Below are 24,131 nucleotides of genomic sequence, written 5' to 3' on the forward strand. Positions count from 1 at the left end.
CTGATAGAAAATGTTTTCTTGAACTGTCACTGTATTCCATATTACTTACTTCATATTACTATATTATATATATTACATATTATATATATATATATATATATATATATATATATAACTTATTTATTCCATATTACTATAAATATGTGGATCCTCTGATGAGCTTTAAAAGTTTTGTTGTTTTTATACAAAAGTCTACAGTTAACTATGTTAATTATAATGGGATTGCACCTTTAAAAATAAGAAAGTGTACTGGAGTTCTTTGTAAAGTGTGCACATATTTGGTCTATAAAAGATTTGTAAGATCATAGAATCATAGGTGCATTTTTAAAGCTGAAATGGACTTTAAAGATGATAAATTTAAGGAGGTTGTTTTGAACCTGTGCAATTATAATAATGAACTTTAATTCTTTCCTAATGGCCTAGATGGAATTAATTGGTTATTTCAGTATCAGGACTCATCTTGTTTAGAATTTTAAGAGTCTCTTCTTTCCCATAATGAGGTCTATCGAGCTAATTTATAATGCTCTGAAAGCATATTTTTAAAAGACTTGACATTCTCCCCGTACCATCTTTCATCTTTCTTGTGCATTATTTGCAGTGAAGAAGAAACCATTTCTGTTCCTTTGTAACCCCACTTTGGCCAAGCTATCATTTAAATCTTCCTAACAATCTTTTTTTTAACTATGTTTCCTATGTTGATAAAATTTTGTACATGTCAACAGATACTATTTTCAAAAATCTGGAAATTGTTTTTCACTTGATAGAAGTTAAAAGCTATCAAATTTCTAAGTAACTGCCATGCTGCCATCTTCTGGTTATTCAGTAAGAATTTTATTTTATGCTTGCTTCTCAACTTCATATTTAAAAGCACTTCTTGCTATACTTTAAAATACTACCTCCCCAAATTTGTATTAAATCAAAGAAAACAGTCTGAATGATTAGAGTCACTGTATTTAGAGTTCAGTTGGCCTGAAATCCTGCTATATAACATCCTACCTGAAATGATGACATTGTATACATTTACGTATAAAAATTGAATGGGTCACCAAAGATGGAAAAATATTTTTTATCCTAGGACTATTAACCTTGGAGACTGACAAGGCTTCTTGGCATTTTTCTATCGTATTACTTATTATGTATCTTCTCACAACTTTTCATTGTGGCAGCAAGATGACCATCATTCTGTCAATGATTGTGAAATTTTCCCAAATACACAGTTTGTGTTATTATTAATTAGTGATGCTATTTTAATGGTGTTGAAGGTAGCACTGAACCATTTTGCCTATTTAACTGCCTTATTTTAACTTTAAAATTCCTCCACACTTACTGTGGTAGCACAGGCCAAATGCCCACAAAGGAGCGCAAGGAAGTCAGAGTTTCACCTTTCTAAGAGCTTTTCTGTTTTAAGGGATCACTGAAATGTACAGCACCTTCTTTCTTGTGTGTTAATCTAATCATTTCAATGTATTTTTGTGTGTGAAATTCACTCCACTGACATTCTCATCTTAGTAGCCTTTGGGACAAAGATAGAATCATTTATATAGGAAATAAACTGATGTCTCATACTGAACAATAATTTTAAAATGTAAGATATTACATATATAACTTCTAATTCAAATAAGGAACAGTATTTTCAAGTTCCATGCTTTTTTAGATGAGTATAATGAGAATATAAATTATAACAGCTCACTGAAAATAAGAATGCAAATGGTCCCAATAAATGTTTAGCAACAGAGAATTTTTTCAACTGTTTATTAAGTGCAATCCAAAATCTAAAGCATCTGAGACAGGTGCTAATTTCATTCCTGTTATTAGTAATTAGTGATGAAATGTAATGTAAGTAGCTCTCAAAAATTTGCCATATTAAACAGGGTTTAAATATAAGGGACCATTAAAATGTAGTTTTTAAACTTAATAGACTCGGGCAAACAGGTATTTTGAATAATCAAAACCTCTGAGAGCCTATACCAAATTTAAATGGCAAAATTGGACCATTTACAGTGGCACAGAGGTGACCTTGTAACCGCTGGATACAGTGTGGGTGTATGTGGATTGTGCTGTATCCAGATGATTCCTAACTCTTCTGTTCACTAAATTATACAGATCTGAAATTCTTGTTATTACTTTGCCATGAAAAAATTACTTTTTAGTCTCTTACATTCATAAAAGTTGCTTTTATTCATACATTAATAGACAGGTATCAATTTAATGGATATTCTATCACTCCACAGCTTTACTATAAATAAAACAGGCATCTCTATTTATAAAATGTACTCTTTGGTTCACATTTTCTTTTTCCCTAATAATCAAAATAGAGCCCCTCTCTCTCTTTCTTTCCATCTTTTGAAAGTAAAGTCATTATACCCACAAACAAAATGTAACACACTTTCCTGGGTCAAACCTGTGGCTTTGTATTTATTAGCAGCACACTAGCTGAACTAAATATAAAACACCCATAATATGCATACAATATAAATATAATTAGAAAGATAGATATGATTGTCAATATGCCTCCACTAAGACTCTTTTATGCTGTTAAAATTTTCCTTATCAGAAAAATAAATTATATTCACAAATTCATTCCTCTGACACATACCCTAGACCTAAATCTAGAGGGGGGAAAAAGACTATTTTTTTTTACTCAATGTTTATAAAAGTTTCAAATTTGGGGCATCTGGGTGGCTCAGTTGGTTAAACGTCCAACTGTGGATTTCAGCTCAGGTCATGATCTCACAGTTTGTGAGTTTGAGCCCCATGTCTGGCTTTGCACTGTCTCTCTGTCTCTCCGTCTCTTACCCTCTGTCTCTGCCCTTTCCCTGTTCATGTTCTCTTTCTCTCTCTCTCTCTCTCTCTCTCTCTCACACACACACACACACACACACACACACAAAGTAAATAAATAAACTTAATAAAATGTTTCAAATTTAACTCTAGACACATCATTTTATTTATTTTTTTAATGTTTATTTATTTAGAGAGAGTGTACACAGAGACAGGGGAAGGGGCTGAGAGAGGAGAGAGAATCCCAAGCATACTCTGCACTGTCAGTGCAGATCTTAACTCAGCACTCGATCCCATGAACAATGAGATCGTGACCTGAGCCAACCAAAATCAAGAGTCAGACACTTAACTGCTTAACTGACTGAATGATCCAGGTACCCCTGGACAAATCATTTTAAATAAAACTATATAGCAGTAAAAGTATCTCATTTGTTCTTTCTCCTTATTAGTAGTGCCTACTGGATTTCCATTACAGTGAGTCCTAAATTCCAGTTAATTTTAAGAAATGAATATAAAGGATGGAATAAATATTAAGATAAAAATTTAATCACTTAAAGTTTGAAAATAAATGTGACTTTTAGTTGTATGGTACTGGAAATATTTTATGAAATACAAGCTAACACTTTTTAAAGCAGAAGAATCATTAAGAGAGCTAGAGAATAATCAAAAGGGGTAAGAAATACAGAAATTTAGGTTCATTCCACCAACATGTATTGATCTCCAGTTCTATGCCAGACAGCTATGGTAGGTTCAAAGATATAACTTCCTGCCCTCAAGGTGGTGAAAGATCATTAAGGGAGTTAGGGAAATATCTATCAAAACAATGTGATGAGCATTTGCATGCAGTGTTCTGAAAAGTACAGATTAGGGACTGTTAATTATGTCTGTGATGACAAAGGGATGACATATGGGCTAGGCCGAGTAAAGGATATGTAAATATTTGCCAGATAAAGGAGTGGGTATCCGAAAGAAACAAGAGTGACATCATTAAAAGTTTGGAGTTTTTGAAGTGGGCTGGTATAGGGACAGTGAGCTCAAACAGGAGGCTATTGCAGAGAAAACATATGGGACAACTTAGGAGAAAGAAACAGAAAGGTGAGGGACCTTGAATGTCAAGCTAATCAAACAACACAGAAAATCAAACTTTAAGGAGATGATGTGTCTTCATGATAATAAATAACATTACTCATTGGCTATTTTACATGTGAAATCTAATCTGATCCTCACAGCAGTCCTAAGAACTAAGAAGTACTGTGTTCCTCCTTTTACAGAAAGTAAAACCAAGACTAACAGAAGATAACTATTTGGTCTGAAATCAAATATGTAGTAAGTGACTCAACCCGGATTTCTCTCTAGAGGTCACACACCTGCTGTGCCAAATTGTCGACTTGACCACACTGGTGTTTTAAAAGATAACTTTATCAGCAGTTTTAAGTGACAATATTAGACAGAAGAGACTCTAAAAGCCAAAGAGAATGGTTAAGAGGATGCTACCATAATCTAAATTGGAAATACCACATGTCTAAGTGAAAGCAGGGAGTGACCACAGGGGAGGCAACTTTACCTTGAAGCCCAAAAGACTGAGTTCAGGATTCTCACCGGCACAGGCCACTGCTAAACGCTGGGAGAAGCCGTAGCAGGGCTTCTTATGGTCTTACAGACTTGTAGTATTTGCAATGCATTAACCACAAATCGTTAAGGCTGCTGTGTCTGAACTCTGCCTTCCAACCTGTCACATTTTTGCTCCTATCCTATGGTGTTGGAAAGGCCACGTGTACTGGCAATTTGGCTTTAAAAAATGTTGGGCATATAATTAGCTTGAAAATAGTGGGATCTAGTTAAGCGGTTTGCAATACTGTCCTCATATAAGTTAGTTATGGAAAACTATCCCACTGTAGGAAAAGCTATCAGGAATACTCCCGTGTCAGTTCACTTGGCCTTGAAATAGAAAGTTGTAAGGCCAGAGGTCTGATCACAATACAAAGGTCTCCTGGCACTCTGCACAGGAAGGATGTGGAGAGTGGAGAAGAAAGAAGTGGAGCCAGAAACAAATCTGAGGATTTGTTCTGAAGAAAATTCTGAATCATCATACAAAGCATAAACGGACTATCATGTTCTCATTGGTACTTACTCAAAACAGGATATCAAAGAAGGAATATACTATGCTAAGTATAAACATTCCATCACCTCTTTAAAAAAAAATTGGGATGGAGAGCCTGGGTGGCTCAGTCATTTGAGGATCTAACTCTTGATTTCAGCTCAGGTCATGATCGTGGGGTCGTGGGAACAAGCCCCATGTCCAGCTCCATGCTGACAATGGAGCCTGTTTAAGGTTTTCTCTCCTCCTCTCCCTGTGCCCCCTCTTCCACTCATACTCTCTCCCTCTGTAAAAAAAAATTAAAAGACTTTTTTTTGATGGGAATCACATGAAATGATTTGATCAGTATTTCTGTGTTGTAGGGCATAAACCTACAGCCGTCCTTCAAATAGCAAACCTGCCTGTGGGTGAAGTTGCACATTTTATGTTTCTCATTATATCAGATGCCTCAGTACATCTGACACATCTTCTGACAATGTCTGATGATTCCAGACTAACGAGCAAGGAAAACTTTCACTGACACAGCAAAATGATCAAACCATACTAAACACAATTATGTTTCAATTTTCTTAAAATGAAACAAACAAAAAATAGATAACAAGGTTGTTGTCACAAAAGGTAACTGATGAGTATATAACAGCAAAAAATTTTTAAAAATGCTTACTAGATCTATGTGTCTGAATGAAGGCAGGGAGTGACCACAGAGGAGGCAGCTTTACCTTGAAGCCCAAAAGCCTGAGTTTAGGATTTCACATAGCATAGGAATTCATATAGCATAAGAGCAAAATAGAGACTCTAAGAATTACTACAGAACTGAAACTTATGTATCTCACCTACAGTTTTTCAAAGCCATTGACCACAAGCTTCCTTTCACCCTATTTACCTTTTAATAAAAAACAATTGATTTCTATTTAAGAAATACATGAGGAAGGCTTGTGGTCAGGTTGAAGAGCCTATTAAATACTCATAGATTATGTTGGGGTGATATGTTTTGGACAAAATTTAAATTTATAAATTAAATATTTGACATAGAAAGTCATTATAGAATATAGTTCTCTATGTGAATTAATAGGCTTGAAGACCATTGGAATTTGAAAATCTTGAACACAGAATATTACACAGAGTATACTGAAGTTGCCCACAATCTTCTGAAGGCATAAGGGCAGAAAGAAACAGTAAAAGGCCAGTACCAAAGATCTCAAAAAAACAAAAATAACCACATGGAAATCAGTAAGTTTTGAAAGAATGATACACCAAATTCTGTAGGCTGCAAAAAAGTAAGAGTCATATGGTAAGTGGTGTCAATTCAATAGTCTATAAAACGCTAATGAGGGCCAAGAAAAAGACAACTGTTGCTAAGGTCACATTCATAAGAAAATATAAGTTCTATTAAAAATAATGAAAAAAAAGAGAAAAGGGCGGTATTAGAGGAAGACTACCTTTAGGTAAAAACAAGTTTTAGTATACACAGAAAGTAACTAAAGAGAAAATGAGATTTCAATAAACATAAAAATAGTTAAACATAAGAAGAAAGTCTGAGGCTTTAACAAAAGGAAAAAGGAAGAAAGAATGAAGGAGTGACATAAAGGAAGTTGAACCCACGAACGAGACTGCTTGGATGTTAGGTTTTCATTTTGAACTTCCATATTCATAAAGACAAAAGTAAAACAGACTTAGAAACACAGAAAGAAAGGACATGGGTTAAATCTACTTTATAGCACAAACAGAAAACTCTTGTAGTCTGCAAATTTCCTTTCTTAACTGGTCTTAAAGGGTGCCAGCCATTTGAAATTTATAAATTATATATAGCAAGAAAAAATCCAGAGAAGATTTTCTCAAAGGAAACAGAATAAAATTTTCAAAGTAAAATACATTTGGGAAACTGAACATGCACTATCCCATTTAGATGATCTCAATGCCCACTTGTGTTATAAAATAACTGAAATATCTTCCAGTTTAAGAAGAAAGAAGAATTAACTTGTTAGTTTTACTTAACATTTCTGAAACTTATATGAACTCAGAGCTACTTGGCAAAAAAGAAAACTAGGGTGACCCTGAATTGCAGATTTCTTGAAATAAATAGCAACAACGAAGGGTCACTTGATTGAATGATTTTCCAAACATCTTGAAATGATTTGTAACTGAAATACAAACCTGTAAAGAAACAATGAATGATGTGAAACTAGATGGCTGAAGGAAGACAGGAAAGAAGGACCACTATCTATGCACCATAATTTTTGAAATACAGAAACCACTTGTTTAATCTTTGAGGTTCAGTCCAGCACAAAGCAGATCATAAATGAATTTTGGCTGACTGACTGGTACCTCATTGAGATTAAGTGTTTAATTATACTTTGTCCAATTTATGTAAAGTCAAAGGGCCATGGATATATCCTAAAAACCAAGCTTACTAAATGTCAATAAATAGGCTCATCCACAATTTCTAGCTGATACTGATATGTATACCAATCAATTTAAAGCCTGCAAAATGACAGTCACTCAAAAAATTAATGAACATTACTTAAGAGATGTGCAACATAGCATTTATATCTCTAAAGCAAAGAGATAAATGATAAGTGGAGCTTTTTTGACAACTGCTCGGGCATAATCTCTTGGCTCTATATTAAGAGTTTAGAATGCATTTAAACAAGAAAAACTTATAAATGAAAGAAGCACTTGACTGATTTTTTTTTTTTTTACATTTGAGGAGGAATAAAGAATCAGACACTTATTTAAAAGTCCTTTTCTATCAAGAGTAAATATTAGGCACTTCTATCATCTAACAACTCTGAATTTTAGAGGTCTTTTAGTGACAAATATAAATGGGAATTTTTTTAAGTGGTGACTTTCCAGAATACATTCATAGAAAGGAAAACGCTTTCATACATAGTAAGTCCTCTCTGATGAAGTAAAGCTACCAGCTTTAAGCCAGTTCTCTTTTCTCTATGCTGCACCAAGTCTAAGCAAGCTAAAGATGAAAGGATGAGAGAGTCTCTTCAAATACAAAAGAAGAGTGAAAATGTACTGTACCTAAACTCCAAAGGGATTTTCCTTTTGTCAAAGGCTGCCCTTGTATAAACCATGCTGTTTAAAAATCATGCTAATCTTGCTGAAGCTCTTATTGCATTCCTTTAGTTGTTAATTTTAAATAGTTTGTAGAAAGGAGAGTTTCTCTAGGTAAACAAAGGAAACATCTTTTTGGCCTTTGGAGAGTAAGTCAACAAAACTTTTGTTGGATTAACTTTTGTTGGATTCGTCTGGGATGCTGAGAATTTTGTTCCATTTTATTGACTGATTTGTCAAAAAATCATTTTAAATTTACAATGTTTAAAGGTTAAACTCACAAAACAGAGAAAAACTAACTGCCTGTCATGAAATTGGCCAGGCCATTGCTTGACTTGCTATAGAATTTCCTATAAACCAGAAGGATGCTCTTTATGCATTTCATCAAAATACATTTTGGTGAAAAGCTCAAGCACATAGTACCCATGCCGGAAGTGCATGATGATAAGAGTTAGTGGTTATGGTTCTATTTAACATAAAAATAGAGTCGGCTTGGATAATTTTCAAAATATAAGGACACAGACCAGTAAGTTGTATATTGAGGGGAAAAAAAGTTTGTATCCACTTTAGAATCTGAAGACTACCTCTTATAAGGCAATAATTTGCTCCTCAGTTTGTCGCATAATCCAAACTTAATGTCTGGGTTCCAGCAGCAAATAGCTTGTTGTCCTAATATTGGGGCTATGTCTACTTATTTATACCTCTCTTCTATAGCCTAGAGATTAGTTACATGTGTGTGCTTAGGGACTATTTTTGTGGGCAAGCCTAGCCATATATTAACTCACCTTCCTGAAAGATAAAGCCCCAGCAATTAGGAAATGATTCCTTTTTTCAACTCTGCATCACCAACATCTAGAACAGGGTATGGCTTATAGTTGGTTCCAATCAAAATTTGTTTTCTATCATATTATACAATTTAGACTACGTTAAGAGTACCAAATATTACACTGATTGTATTTGACCATTATAAATATGGTTAGATTATCAAATATAGTATTATCCACATGGATATAGAAAACGTATTTCCATACAGTATTTATATACAATCATACAAAACATTTCTAAAATGTCATTTGCTTCATATCCATTTATTATAAATTCCAGAACCTATCACTAAGTAAATGTGCTGCCAGACATCTAAGCATTACGCAGGTGGAGATGATATGCCAAATTACTTGAAATGTCAGAGGGAATATTAAAAGAATGATTTGGGGAAAATACTAATGTTGCTATAGTCCTCACTTAAATGAGCTCTATGATAAACAAGGCAAGTCAGTAAAATGTTCAGTGATAATCCTTATTGGTTGTAAAAAGGAAAAAAAAAATGTCAAACTTGTATAAGAAACACAAAAATTCCCATCACTCTCTAATATAATTGCAAACAGAAGAAAGTGTATTTTTTTCTTTAATGGGACATTACCTCCAATAAGAGTTAGCAATCTATTTTTTTTTTAAGAATTTTTCATTACAGATGCAGTAGTGAAATTTTTACTCATTCTAGTGATCTTCTAGAATAGATGAAAATGCTTAACCAGCAAGGTTTAACAAACTTCTAATTAGGCACTTTACAATTAAACGTAACTGGTGCCTTCATAATTTCCAGGATCTTTGCCCAGTATTACCAGTGGTGAGTCCAGTAGGAGTGCTGATCGTTGGGTGAATAGGAACAGAATTTTTAACTTCCAAATGCAGTTTTTTATTTTTCTTTCTTTTTTTCTTCCTTTTTTTTTGGCTGTCAAGGAAGGGACTGTTTTCCCCTTTTATTAATACTTGCTAGTATTAAAGGTGAAAACACACAGCAAATCAGAAAAATAGAAGAACTTCTTATTTAAAAGGAAGTTCATGAATGTTCTGATAGCAGGTTTGACTTATTTTAATGGGATAAGTAACAGCCTAAGATAGTAGTTTTACAATAAATTAAGGAAGACAGGAGACCTAAATTTTATTTAGTTTTACACCATCTCAGAAGAGGCACCTATCTTAACTGAGTTTTTGTTTCTTTTTGTTTTTCTTTCTTTTGAGAAAAGAGAGAGTGGAGGAGGGACAGAGGGAGAGGGAGAGAGAAACTCTTATCAGGCTCCACGTCCAGCATGAAGTCCAACACAGGACTCATCCCATGAACCTGGGATCACGACCTGAGCTTAAATCAAGAGTCCAATGCTTAACCCAAATGTGCCACCCAGACGCCCCTTACTGAGTTCTTTTACCTAAGCAACAGAAATGAAACAAGGACACCTACAAATGCCTGCTACAGTCCAGTGTTAAAATTTACATAATCAGAAATACACTGATGAATTTTTCTTTTTGTTAATGTATGAAGTTTATCTTACATGACAGCTAGTTCTGATCAGCTTTTAAACCTGTTGTATTTTTGACTAGAATTAAGTACCACACTATGTTTAGGCCCACCCTTCTACATTCATCTCTCTCTCTCTCCCACTCCCCCCCCCCCCCCCGCCTCTCTCTCTCTCTCTTTCTTTCTCTCTCTCTCATAAAGCTATCTTAGCTGAAAGATGCTTCATCTTTGGGACACAGTAAGATAGTTATATAATTGTGCAACATTTCATAACATGGCCATACACTGCACTGAGTTACCTGCCTCTAAAGCCTACCTGTGGGAACACGGATCAATATCCCAAAACCCATTGGTATATCTGCCACACAGGTAATGCATTTTTAAAAATGTTTTCAAAAAGGGTAAATTGGATATTAACTGATATGGTAGATTCAGGAAGACATTCTAAAGTTTGTGTAATACTCACATGGCTTTTAAATAACATCACAAACTTTCACTCAGAAAGGTACAGTCACTTTGCCTGGACTCTGTTGTGAGGAAGATTCTCTCAATTTTTATTCCAATCAGTGCTTGACACAATACAGGTATTAAATAAATATTGGATAAATACACAAAATTTTAAATGATCTGTGGGGGAAATTACATTCAGAAACTCATGAATAAAAAGACACATAATCTAAACAAAACTTTAACAAGAAGTTTTCTTCTAAAAAAACCCAGCTTTCTTCTTTATCACATTATACACTTCAAAGAGGTAAGTGGGGTGTTTTTTATATATGATTTTTATAATAATTTGGTGACCCAAAATAAAATTTTAATCTTATATTCAATTTTACTTGCATTTTATATATACACCTGAAATGTTTACCACATAAAAGAAATCCTGTCATAATTATCATAATTTTATATTGCTCTCCTAAAGGCTGAATGAGTCTGCAGAAATTTTTTAAATTTGTAATGGCAATACATTAAAATTGTAAAATATTGTAGAGTTTATATAGTGCCATCATGTAATATCTAAATTTACCCTAAAAGACTTTGCAGTTAAGTATGAATACCCCCATTTAAATAAATAACAATAATTCCACTCCATTGTGGCTAAAAGTACAGTCTCTGGGGCCAGGCCTGGGTGTGCATCCTAATTCTGCCATTTACTCCGTGACCCTGAACAAATGTCTTAGCATCTCCAAGCCCCAGGTGAACGAAGTAAAAAAAACTTATACTTTTGATTTAAAATTGGAAGGAATAATGCACAAAGTGCTTAGCGCATGCTCTCCCTTCAGCAAGTGTACAATAACGATTTAATTAGTAGCAGTAGTCTTCCAGCGCTTGAGAGACTGAATGAGTGATTGAACTGTTAAGTGACTTGTTAGGATATAGTGAAGAGCTTGAACTCAGGCAGTCTGACTTCACAGATTTTGTTCTTCAAACCAATACTCTACCAGCACAATTAAGTGAAAAATGAGAAGTGAAAATTTGCTATCTGAAAGAACACTTCTGGATTAACTTTCACAAAGTAAAAATGTGTAATTTGAATATTTAAAACATTTTCATCTATTATAACTTAGGGTTTATACATATTGAGATTTCTTAAAGTATACTCCTATGCAATATTTGTGCTAGAAAATCTATTCATCAGTGAAAACAAGATACTAACTTTTATAGCTTAAAACCTATTTAGTTAAAATGGTACCTAATTACTCTTTTCACTAAGGGAGAATCGCCTTTCATATAGGTATTTATCATCCTCTTGCTCATGCACATTAATGCTTCTCTTGAACTAAAAAAAAAAAAAAATCCTTTATTCAGTGAAAAATAGAACCTAGAAGCACTATCATGTATGGACTTCTGTAAAATAAAAGAGGAAGGAGGAAAGACAAAATAGGAAAGAAATGTACAAAAAAACAAACCTTAAAGTGAGCCAAATTAATATACTCACTCCACAAATAGTGGAGCAACTTGAACAGAAGCAGCTTTTAGGAGGGACTGTGATCCTTATCCTAAAGAAAGGTGAAAAATGCAATAGCCATTAGATTCAAAACCTCACTGGGGAACAGATTAAATGTAGACGGGGACAAGTTCATAAAGGCACAAGGATGATATAGCATGTACGGGTCTTATTTGAAAGGTTTTTGGAGTTAGTAAAGATTTTAGGCAAGCAGCAACACAACTCAATGGTGTTGTGAAAAACATACTATACACATCCTTACAAAACATATATTCCCTATTCGCTATCCTCTTACTGCTCACACATCCGCAATTTTGTTAAGGACTGAAAATCCTCTGATTTCAAAGAACAGGTAGACAAGATTCACATATGGCTAATCAAACACAATGAGAAGTCTGCTGAGAAACTTAAGTGAAGATCTCAGAGAAAAGTCAAGAGTAATGCAAGGAGATAGATTCCTTGCTCTGACCTCCCCAAACACCTCATCCCCAGCTAAACCAATTCTGGTAAGTATCTAGCTTTATTTTTCATGAGAACATGCATATTTCCTTTTTAAGCCACCCTGAATCAGATTCTCTATTTTTATATTTGAAGTTGTTCACAACTATTGCATAATCCATAACTACATGGACTAGAGGTTATAGAGATTAAAGTTTGATTGAAGAGGTAGATATGAAGCTAACTCTGATGTCCAAATGTGTCTGACCAAGAAGTCTGCCATCCCATCAATATGGTGATTCCGATGTAGAATACACATTTGAGGTTGTAATGGAATCTTCAGAAAGGTGGAAATTATAAAATATGCAACTAGAGGCAGATAAACAAGGAGGTTGTTTATGTAGAATTTAGCAGCAGATTTGAAATATCAACTGTGGAAATGGATAAAGAGGTGAAAGATGATCAAAGGCAAAATTCAAAATTTGGAGGCTGAATGGAGAAGTTAGCTACACAACCAGAAAAACAGATTTGACAATGTACTATGGCTGCCAAATTAGCAAGTGCAGTCTTATTTGTGGAGACCAAGTCAACAGGGGTCATTTGCAACAGATGTACCGCTCAATCTTTAAGAAACCAGTGGGAAAAAGTGGTGATATTAAGGGTTGCTGTCAAAAGCATTTCTAGAGCCCTAGGAAGGTCATGCCATCCACATCTAAAACATCCTCCGTTCTCTTCTATTTTCACTTCCACCTACAACCGCAACTACTAATACCTCCACTTGTTCTTCAGATATTAGCTTAGAAAGTTTACTCTTAAACTATCCCCTTGCAATACATGATTATACTTATCAGTATATATAGCACATTAGTATAAGTTTATTTATCTGTTTACCTAATGGATATATGAACACCTTAATGAAACAGGTTAGTCTTGCTCACTATTGTATTCTTGGAAGGAATGGTTTGAGTGAAATAGTTCTGATTAAGGGAGCTCACAACTTTGTGATTACCATCAACTCCTTCCCCAACTTGTGTGTCTCCTTTGCGCCGGAGTAGCTTACAACACTGACATGGTAGACCGCATGGGATTGCGCAGAAAGACCATGTTTGTGCAAAACAAGCCATTGTATAATCTTGTTCTACTCATCAAGCTTTAGGAAAGCGACACACATATTTTAATCCCCTGATTACTCTTGTATTAAAATAAAGGTGATAGTAGCTCCCCTCCTCTACTCTCTAGAATTATAATAGAAAAGCACAGAATCCAAATATATGAATGATAGCTGGCCTGAAGCTATAGCCAAAAAGGATAAGTAGAAGGTTTGTTGGTACAAGGGATGTTGATCTTACATATACTTATGTTGGCCATATAATCTCTATCTATTGAGATAACACTTCCACCACTAAGATAAGTCATTTCAAAGAATCGTCTTTGTTGTAGAAGCATCATTACCGCTTATAAAAAGAATTAAAATGTGTTTCCTCTGCTACTATGAAAGAAGCTAACAAATTTGATGTCTGATAATCAAACATGTTTTATGCTAAACAAATTTTCCGTTAAAAAACCTAAACCAATACGTTTAAATGTAGGAAATTGGTTTTCACAAAGACTTGTTAATGGGTATTGCCACATTAAAACGAACAAAATTCATCTTTTATTGGAAACATCTTCATCCAAATCAACCACTTTACATATTTAATAAATAGCCTTATGTTTTATGCAAATGAGCTACCTAATGCATCATAATTGCTAAAGTGCTTTCATACATTTATATAAATCTCACTATTTGACAATATAATATATTCCTGTGAACATATTGAAAGGACTATTTCCCCCCCAAAAAATGCCTTATTAGCTGGGAAAAAAAAAGGAAGAGAAAGAAAAGAACTTTTGCATATTGTGAAGCAGCTACATATGTTGCTTAAAGTTTTCTAGGATTCCCCATCCTAAGATATCACTAGGGGCTAGGCTGCCATCATCATTGCAATAATGGGTAGGGTGCATACCAGTAATAAAGCTACTAAATTGGAAAAAAATCCTGCAACAAAGAGTGGATCTCCATTGTTCTATGCCTGAAATAATAATCACTGTTAGTTTAAGATGAGAAAAGTCACAGGATATTAATGATAATAGTGAAGAAAAAAAAGTTAAAGTTTGTTTTCTTAGTGTGACAATGAATGGGAAATAAGGATTCTTTAAGTGCAGATTATTAGTTTATATGAGTAACTGCTGCATTCGAAGGCCTAATCAGGAAGCTGTAAATAAGCAAATTACCAGCTGTCAAAAAAATTATCACTATCAAATTAAATGAGCTTCCCCCAGGCATGTTAACATTGCTTTCGCCTGAAGGCCAACTCAAAAATGAATCATGAGGGAGACAAGTCATATAAATAAAATAGATTTTAAATTAATTCCTTGTGTAGACTAACTTGAAAAATATACCTTGAAACTCATTTCTAAATTTTGCAAAAACAAAGTAACTGCAGTGATGGCTGACTACTGTAAGCCACATTAAGCATTCTTCAATGACCTCTGATTTCTTTTTATATTAACATAAATATGATTGTATAATCAAATTGGCTAATAAACATGGTAATCCCATAGGTCAGACCAAAAAGTGATTTTTAAACATGAAAAGTGGTAGATAAAAGCAACGTATGATTTATAGTATTCACTGAACGAAAAGTCAACTTAATGCTACTTATTAAATGTTATCTATTCCAAAAATTTAGTTCAAGAATATCTTTAAAAGCCAAATACACAAGGTACATATATTTTCTCATCCTGTCAAGTTTATTTGGTCTGCTATTTACACAGATACATTGCTAACGAAATGGAAAGTAAAATGTTGTAGCTAATTTTGCTTTCCTTTCATCCAATTTTTATAATATTTTAGGCCAACCCTTATCCACAGAAAGTAAAACAAATGGGATGAGGAGTGAGGGGAACTTCTGTGAATATTATGTAAAGAAATAAAAGAAAAAAAAGTGCATACACACAGGGTGTCTTGAAAGCACATAGTTTACTGTGTCATTTAAAAGTTAGGAGTTCTACCTGAAGATTAAACAAATTTAAAGTTAGTCATCTTTGTCTGCCATTGTGAAGCTAGTTAACATAATCATTATGAAGGGTAATCTACTATCTTCAAGAATCATGGGCACATTGGGTAAGAGTTAAAATTTCGATCTTCTATGGAACTTTCTTCAGTTTAATTATGTTAATGTTTATTTGTTTATTCTTGAGAGAAAGCTTGTGTGCATGGGAGGGGCAGAGAGAGAGAGGGAGAAAGAGAATCCCAAGCAGGCTCCCTGCTGCCAGTGCATGGGGCTTGATCCCAGGAACTGGGACCTTGGGGAAAACACTTAAAGTTTACATTTAACTCTGATCCTCTCACAACATCCTCTTTGTTGACTTGTCTTGGAACTCCATTGGTCTCATTTCCCTCTTGTTAATTTCATCTAGCTGCACTCTGAGTCTCACCAAGGTAGTGAATGGCAAAAATTTAAGAATACATGTTTTTTTTAATATGAAATTTATTGTCAGATTGGTTTCCATACAACACCCAGTGCTCCTCCCAACAGGTGCCCTCCTCAATGCCCATCACCCACCCTCCCCACCCTCTCACTCTCCATCAACCCACAGTTTATTCTCAGTTTCTAAGAGTCTCTTATGGTTTGACTCTCTCCCTCTCTTTTTTTTTCCTTCCCCTCCCCCATGGTCTTCTGTTAAGTTTCTCAGGATCCACCTAAGAGTGAAAACATATGGTATCTGTCTTTCTCTGTATGGCTTATTTCACTTAGCATAACACTTTCCAGTTCCATCCACGTTGCTACAAAAGGCAACATTTCATTCTTTCTCATTGTCAAATAGCATTCCATTGTGTATATAAACCACAATTTCTTTATCCATTCATCAGTTTATGGATATTTAGGCTCTTTCCATAATTTGGCTACTGTTGAAAGTGCTGCTATAAACACTGGGGTACAAGTGCCCCTATGCATCAGCACTCCCATATCCCTTGGGTAAATTCCTAGCAGTGCTATTGCTGGGTCATAGGGTAGATCCATTTTTAATTTTCTGAGGAATCTCCACACTGTTTTCCAGAGTGGCTGCACCAGTTTGCATTCCCACCAACAGTGCAAGAGGGTTCCCATTTCTCCACATCCTTGCCAGCATCTATAGTCTCCTGATTTGTTCATTTTAGCCACCCTGGCGTGAGGTGGTATCTCAGTGTGGTTTGATTTGTATTTCCCTGATGAGAAGTGACGTTGAGCATCTTTTCATGTGTCTGTTGGCCATCTGGATGTCTTCTTTAGAGAAGTGTCTATTCATGTTTTCTGCCCATGATCAAGTGGGATTCATTCCTATCTCTTTGTGCCTTTCCCCTGCTCATGTTCTCTTTCTCTCTCTCCAAATAAGCAAACATTAAAAAAAAGTAATAGTGTAATTTGCCCTATCCATTATATTTATTTGTTGAGATACTCCTAACAGGACATGCCACTATTCTGCTCTTTTGTTAACTAGAGGTAGAGTCCATATAAGAATTGCAAGATAAATGGTTGATTCTTTTATTTCACTTACTAGTTTTCAATATAATATAATTGCTTCTCATCTCTGAAGTAGATCAGTTCTTAAAATATCACTTTGGGAGCACCTGGGTAGCTCAGTCTAAGTGTCTGACTCTTGATTTTGGCTCAGGTCTTGATGCCAGGGTCACGGAATCAGGCCCTGTGAGTGCTCCATGATGAGCGTAGAGCCTGCTTGAGATTCTGTCTCTCTTCTCTCTCTCTCTCTGTCTCTCTCTCCCTCTCTCCCCTTCTGCCCCACCCCTGTCCACACACACACGTGTGCTTTCTTTCTAAAATAAATTTTAAAAATTAAAAAATTAAATATCCTTTTGAACTCATAGACTTATACCATATTTGATAAATTTCAGTTAATTGCAAAGACTATATTTATTAATTACAAATTAACCTATAGAAGACTTTTCAAGTTATTTTCTGAATCATCTTGACATACACCTATAGAATCTTTAGTAGCTTGCTTGCTACCTAATTTGAAGAGATATTCTAGGTTCAACCTGTCCTAGTCCTGACATTTCTTCCAGAAGCCTGGTTTCAAAATACTATTTCAAAACTACAATCTGGGTGCTATAGATATTCATTACTACTGGGTTGATCATTACTTCTTGCTTATAGTGGCAGAGCTAGGATACACACACACACACACACACACACAATATGTATATATGTATTCATGCATACATAAACATATTTTTCAAGAAAAAAAAATCCTCATAATACTAATGCATCCAATGCAAATACAGGACTACAGAGGTTTTTTTCAATTTATTTTTTTAATGTTTATTTTTGACACAGAGAGAGACAAAGCATGAACAAAGGAGGGTCAGAGAGAGAGGGAGACACAGAATCTGAAGCAGGCTCCAGGCTCTGAGCTGTCAGCACAGAGCCCAATGCGGAGCTCGAACTCACAGACGGTGAGATCATGACCTGAGCCGATGTTGGAAGCTCAACCGACTGAGCCACCCTGGAGCCCCAGGACTACAGGGTTTTTACTAAATCTTGTTCATATTGCACCATTCTCCTCTTGTCTATATCAAAAACCCTGATTTTTGAGGACACAGAGAACAATAGAATTAAAAGATTCAGTCATTATCACTCATTTCCTTTATTCATTTTCCAAAAAGAAAGTCTCAGAATATCAATATTAACACTGCCACCATAAATAGGACTAATAAAAACAGTTTTTAAAATTTAAGTATGCTTTCCCATAATCCCTTATTTTATAGTTGTACTGCACAAACACACATATATACATATATTTGTGTGTATCTATACCATTTACATCATTCACATCAATAACCTATATCAATGCCTGTACACTCTATCTACAGTCAAGGCATAAAGCCACGACACACTATATGCTTTCCCTTTTAATGGTCATTTCTATGAGTCACTAGGTTTTAAATGCTCACACCAATCTTTGCGTATACCTCTACTCACATGGCTGTCTGAAGCTGATTCTATAGAAGATTCTCAATAAAGACTCTAGGAAACAATGGAGTTCTTAAATAGCAATAATGAGTTTTCTATGCTCTTTATAAATCAAAGTTAGTTTTTCTAAATATACTGTCATTGGCCCACATGGCTCTCATTTCTTTCCTTATCATTTTCCTCTAGAATTAGGTTTCTGTTGTCTAATAATTTATTTTCTTCCAATTATTAGTCATTTTCATTAGAGTCCAGTATTTTATTAGAATATTTCTTGCTATTGGTAATTCTATGTTGACATTCTTAGGTACTGAGATTATCTTTCAAAATGCAGCTTCAAATATCAGGAATGTTTTCTTTATTATAGTTTTGATTATTCTTTTCCTTTTGTTTTCTGGGACTCCCGTTATTTATATGCAGGAACTTGAGATTTGTCTCAAATCTTTTCTCTTTTATATATTTTCTAAAATAGGCCTTCCTTTAACCTTTTTTTTCCCTCAATGCTTTACTTGTTAAGTATATTTCCTTTTGTGTTCTTTCTGGTTTAGTCCTCATATCTGAAGTGATTATTTCTTTATTTTTAATACTTTCCTGAACTTTTTACTTGATTTTTGACATTTTCTGTCTGTTATAATGTTCCTAAATTCTAGATTATTTTGATATACAATGGCACAGCTTTGAACCATTTTGTGGGCATGTTTTCTGTCATAATTTTATTTTTTGCCATAGAGTTTTTTGATTATTCAATTAGTTAATCCAGGGACAATGTGAGTCACAAAGTAATTTGTCAGAATTAATGGATAGAAATGTTTAGTTCCCCCAATAGTTAATTACCGAGTATAAATTGATACAAAAGTATATGTATATGTCTTCTACTACTTGGTACTTCCAGGATGCTTTGTGTTCTTAGTAGTGATTTTCTACTATAAACTTTTAGATAAAATGTGTGAGTTGCAAACACCTTTAATAAAATCTTTGGCCACTTGATGTACTAATCAAAGTCTTAAGAAATTAGGCAAGATTTTTTAAAGACCCTTAAAATTTTTTTTAAATTTTAAATACTTACCCTATTTCTCAGTAATCAATATAACAACTATTCAATGTAGCAGTTATAGCGTCATCTTATTGATGACTAAAAATGTTTAGCCTCTAAAGAGGAGATAATGCCAAATTTATTTGATGATGCTCACTTTCATATATTTTAACTGTTTTCAGAAGCAATATGATGTTATAATCGATAGTTTTGCTGTAAAATATGTGTTCACATATAATAAAGTTATGAAAAACATATTGTTTAATTATTACGTCTACTATTTGTAACATATCTTAAATAAGTCCATAAAACTTATTGGAGTAATATACTTCAGATGCATCTGTAGTTTAAGGGAAGAGGTATAGTGGGATATAAAGTTTTACAGATATTTTGCATTCATCTAGGACATTGCTCTTCACGTTTAGAAGACACAAAAAAGAATATGACCTCAAGTATTGTATTAAAACTTAGGGAAGGTCAATTCAAATTGGAGTTGACATTTTCTTCACTGCTTATGTCTATAAACTGGTAGCATTTATTTATATTTGAATATCTACACTGATGTTCATTTTCAGAATATTATAGCTAATCCAAAAAATATCAATCCTTTGATTTCTACTATGAATAATAACTGACCTATGCTAAATACAAGAAATAAATAAAATAAGCCAATGTTTACCCAGTAAATATTAAGCATTTACAATAAAGTCTGTAATAAATATACAAAACCACAGGCGCTGTGGAATTGATCTTTCTCTGCCTTTAAAACATTATTTCCTCTTGTTTGATGTGGCCAAGTGATGTTTCTAGAGAAAAGCTCAGATGATTTATAAACTATATCTCAAACATGATTTTTAATATAGAGAGGACTATGTAGTGGTATGCTGGCTAATTTTTGACATTAAATCAGCCATCACATTTATGTGACATGTATCTCCACATACATGATAACATGAAACAAACTCACTACATTAATTGAGTCACTAAGCTTTAGTGAGCAAGTATAAGCATGGTACAAGTATAATTATTTTTAACTCAGGAATTATGCCTGGCACATCACAGGCTTAGAAATTAATTTTAACTCTAGAAATCTACATTATTATCATTATCATTATTATTATCAGCATTATTATCACCTTGAAGAAACTCATTGTTTTAAAAAACAATTGTTATCAGATGCTTATTATTTCCATTACATCTATAAAAATTATGAGCACCTAAAAGTAATAATTAATAAAACTCAATCATTCAACAAATATTTGAGTGCCTATAATAAAGTAAATTTCATTTCTTTTGCTTAGTTATCTATAAAAATGTGGTGTTTGAGTAATAGTCCCATATAGCATGGAATTGAAACCTCCAATATATTTTCTTAAACTTTAGTCTATAACTCCTGACATTATAATGTAAAAATAAAATTCACTTTTACATTTACATTTTAAAAACCCATATACACCTCTTTACTTCAAAACTTTGGAAATATTTCTTTTTTTATTTTGTCTGTTCATTTTCTGTTTTTGTATTTTATTTTTTATTTTTTTAAATTTACATCCAAATTATATGCATATAGTGCAACAATGATTTCAGGAGTAGATGGAAATATTTCTATGATGTTTCTGAATGCACAGTGAAAAATAAGGATCAAAGTTTAAAAAATAATTAATAGATAGGAACTATCTATTACATGTAAATTTGAAAGTATTGTTTCTCATTTGTCATGTTATTTGAGCATTTGACTTCTTCTATTTCTTAGTTTATTTCTTATTTTGAAAATGATGATATAGATGACTACTCAGCATAGAACACGGGACTATTAAGTGTGGAGGAGAGGGGAAGCAGTTTATGGAATATGACAAAGTATGACCCTAGTTTTGATAAACATCTACATTTATCTTATTTTTATAGGCATTAACATTCTAGAATCTCCTGTATTTCTTAATTTTCTTAATCCACTGAGAAGTAGAGTCCATTTCCATCTTTGAAAGCCAAAAGGGACAGCTTCCTCCTCCTGTGCAGTGGCAGCTAGAACACGAGCATGTTCAAGTTTTCCTTCACAAACTTTAAATGTCGAGGGACTGACACACAAAAAAACCTGGACAATATGAAAGTACAATTTTGCAAGCCTGGTAGTGGAAATTGTATGAAGTCCGGTGGCATGATATCAGCAGTGCCTTCTTAAGCAGACTCTTGAGGCAAGTCTTTAGTTGTGTTTCTATTACTGACGCTTTTCATAGTTGTACCCTCCTGTCAAAATCTAATATATTCCTTTCCTTTTAAATTTTTCTTTTAATTTTTTTTATACTGTTGCTAGCAACCAAGAAAACAGAACAGAAAATGGATTGTAGGTATCAGTCCCTCAAGAAAATATAAGAATTCTGGGACTGTTTAGCTGACTGCATTAGGGCTGATGATGGGAAAATCTCATGAGCGCTTCAGGAAGGAATCCTCAATTTATTTAACACCAAACCTAAATGTCTTACTCATTATAGTCTGTGGACACCCATTGGATGCAAAGCCTCAGGGTGTAGTCCAGATAGTCATTAAGTACTGACTACGAAGGTTAACATAAATTCAGTGACTGCACATTTAGGTACCTGCTTTAAAAGGCACTGGGTCGGGGGCGCCCGGGTGGTTCAGTCAGTTGAGCGACCAATTTCAACTCAGGTCATGATCTCACAGTGTGTGAGTTTGAGCCCTGCATCAGGCTCTGTGCTGACAGCTCACAGCCTGGAGCCTGCTTCAGATTCTGTGTCTCCCTCTCTCTCTGCCCCATCCCCGCTCATGCTCTCTCTCTGTCTTAAAAATAAATAAAACATTAAATTTTTTTTAAATGCATCGTGTCCCATAAAGAAAGTGAACTGCATACCCATATTTCTCAATTCTCAGCTGAAAAAATACGCTAGCCCCTTCTTATCCATGGGGGAGAAGTTTAAGGTCCCCAGTGGATGCCTAAATCTGCAGATAGTACCAAACTCAATACATACTGTTTTTCCCTATATATGATAAATTTATAAATTAGGCACAGCAAGACATTAATGATAATGATAGAATTATAATAATGTACTATAATAATAAAAGTTGTGTGAATGTGATCTCTCTCTCAAAATACCTCACTGCACTCACCCTTCTTGTGATGGTATAATAAAATACCTGTGCATTGGGATGAAGTGAGGTAAATGACACAGGCACTGTGATGCAGCAGTAGGCTATAGCTGACCTTCTGATGTAGTGTCAGAAGCAAGGATCATTTGCTTCGGCACCATGGTTGACCACAGGATACTAATATCATAGAAAGCAAAACTGCAGGCAAGAGAGAATCACTGTAGACTGAAAACCAGTGTCTCCTATCTCTTATAGCCTCAGGCTGAAGTAGCCAAAACTACAATAATTCTATGACTGACTATTTCCAATGTCAGTTCAACCCACAGGATTCCAACTATAGTAAATTAGAGTATTGATCTAGAGAGAGTTACACCCAGAAATTGGAATGGGAATACCCCAAACATCGAAAGCTACTGATCCTCCTTGCCTGGCCAGGAAATTTTTATAACTTGCCCTATAGGATTGTTCATTCCCAGAGTGAAGATGTTATCATTCTTTTTCCTAAAGGAGTTAACTTGCAATAAAAAGCCAATTATCCACATGCTTCCCACCCAGCTACCACTCATTGTCCTCTCTATATACGGTGAGATTCCATCACGAATTGAAGGACCAATTGCAGAATAGAACATTTTATTCCTGGAAAAAACTTCAGAATTTTCCTTATTAATGAGTAATTAGAAAATCAGTAAATCATAGCTATGGATATTATTTTACCAAGAGGAAGGGGAGCAAACTTTTAGATCAGTCTAAAATTACAAATATGGATAAATTTGTCAGAGTTTCTATATTTATCATGCTAACCTGGACCTCTGGGTGATTGTAGTTAGTTCTGTTGCCTGGCTTAGAAAAACGTGGATCCACACTTCGCCCTCACCAAATGCCATTGCAATGCCAGAAATATTACAGAGTAAAGAATCTAAAACATTAAATAAACTATTAGAACTATTTGAAGTGTTTTTTTTTTATCATGAAACTTACCTAATTACTCCTTCAAAAAATTCTCCTTTGCATAAAGATAATCAGGTGACCAGAAATATTGGGAAATACACAGGTGAGTTGCGTCTGTTTCATGACATGTGCTGTTCTGTAGAAGAGTATGTGCTGTTTTGTAGACTGGCATGCCAATGAAAAGCTATGGTTGAAACAAGACCCCTGATTTGAGCATGACTGGGTAGATCTTGAGTGGTAAAGAAAAGAAACTACACTGAAACACCAGAAACAAAGTAGACATGTTATCATGATAGAAGACAGGGTCTACTAAGATATGAATATTGCAGGGATATATAGGGCACTATTCACGTCTTCTTCAGAATCAAAATAAATACACAATCAATTAGAATCCCCAATAGTAGATACTTTAG

The sequence above is a fragment of the Panthera leo genome, chromosome D4 (genome assembly GCF_018350215.1).
Source record: "Panthera leo isolate Ple1 chromosome D4, P.leo_Ple1_pat1.1, whole genome shotgun sequence".
Classification (NCBI taxonomy): domain Eukaryota; kingdom Metazoa; phylum Chordata; class Mammalia; order Carnivora; family Felidae; genus Panthera; species Panthera leo.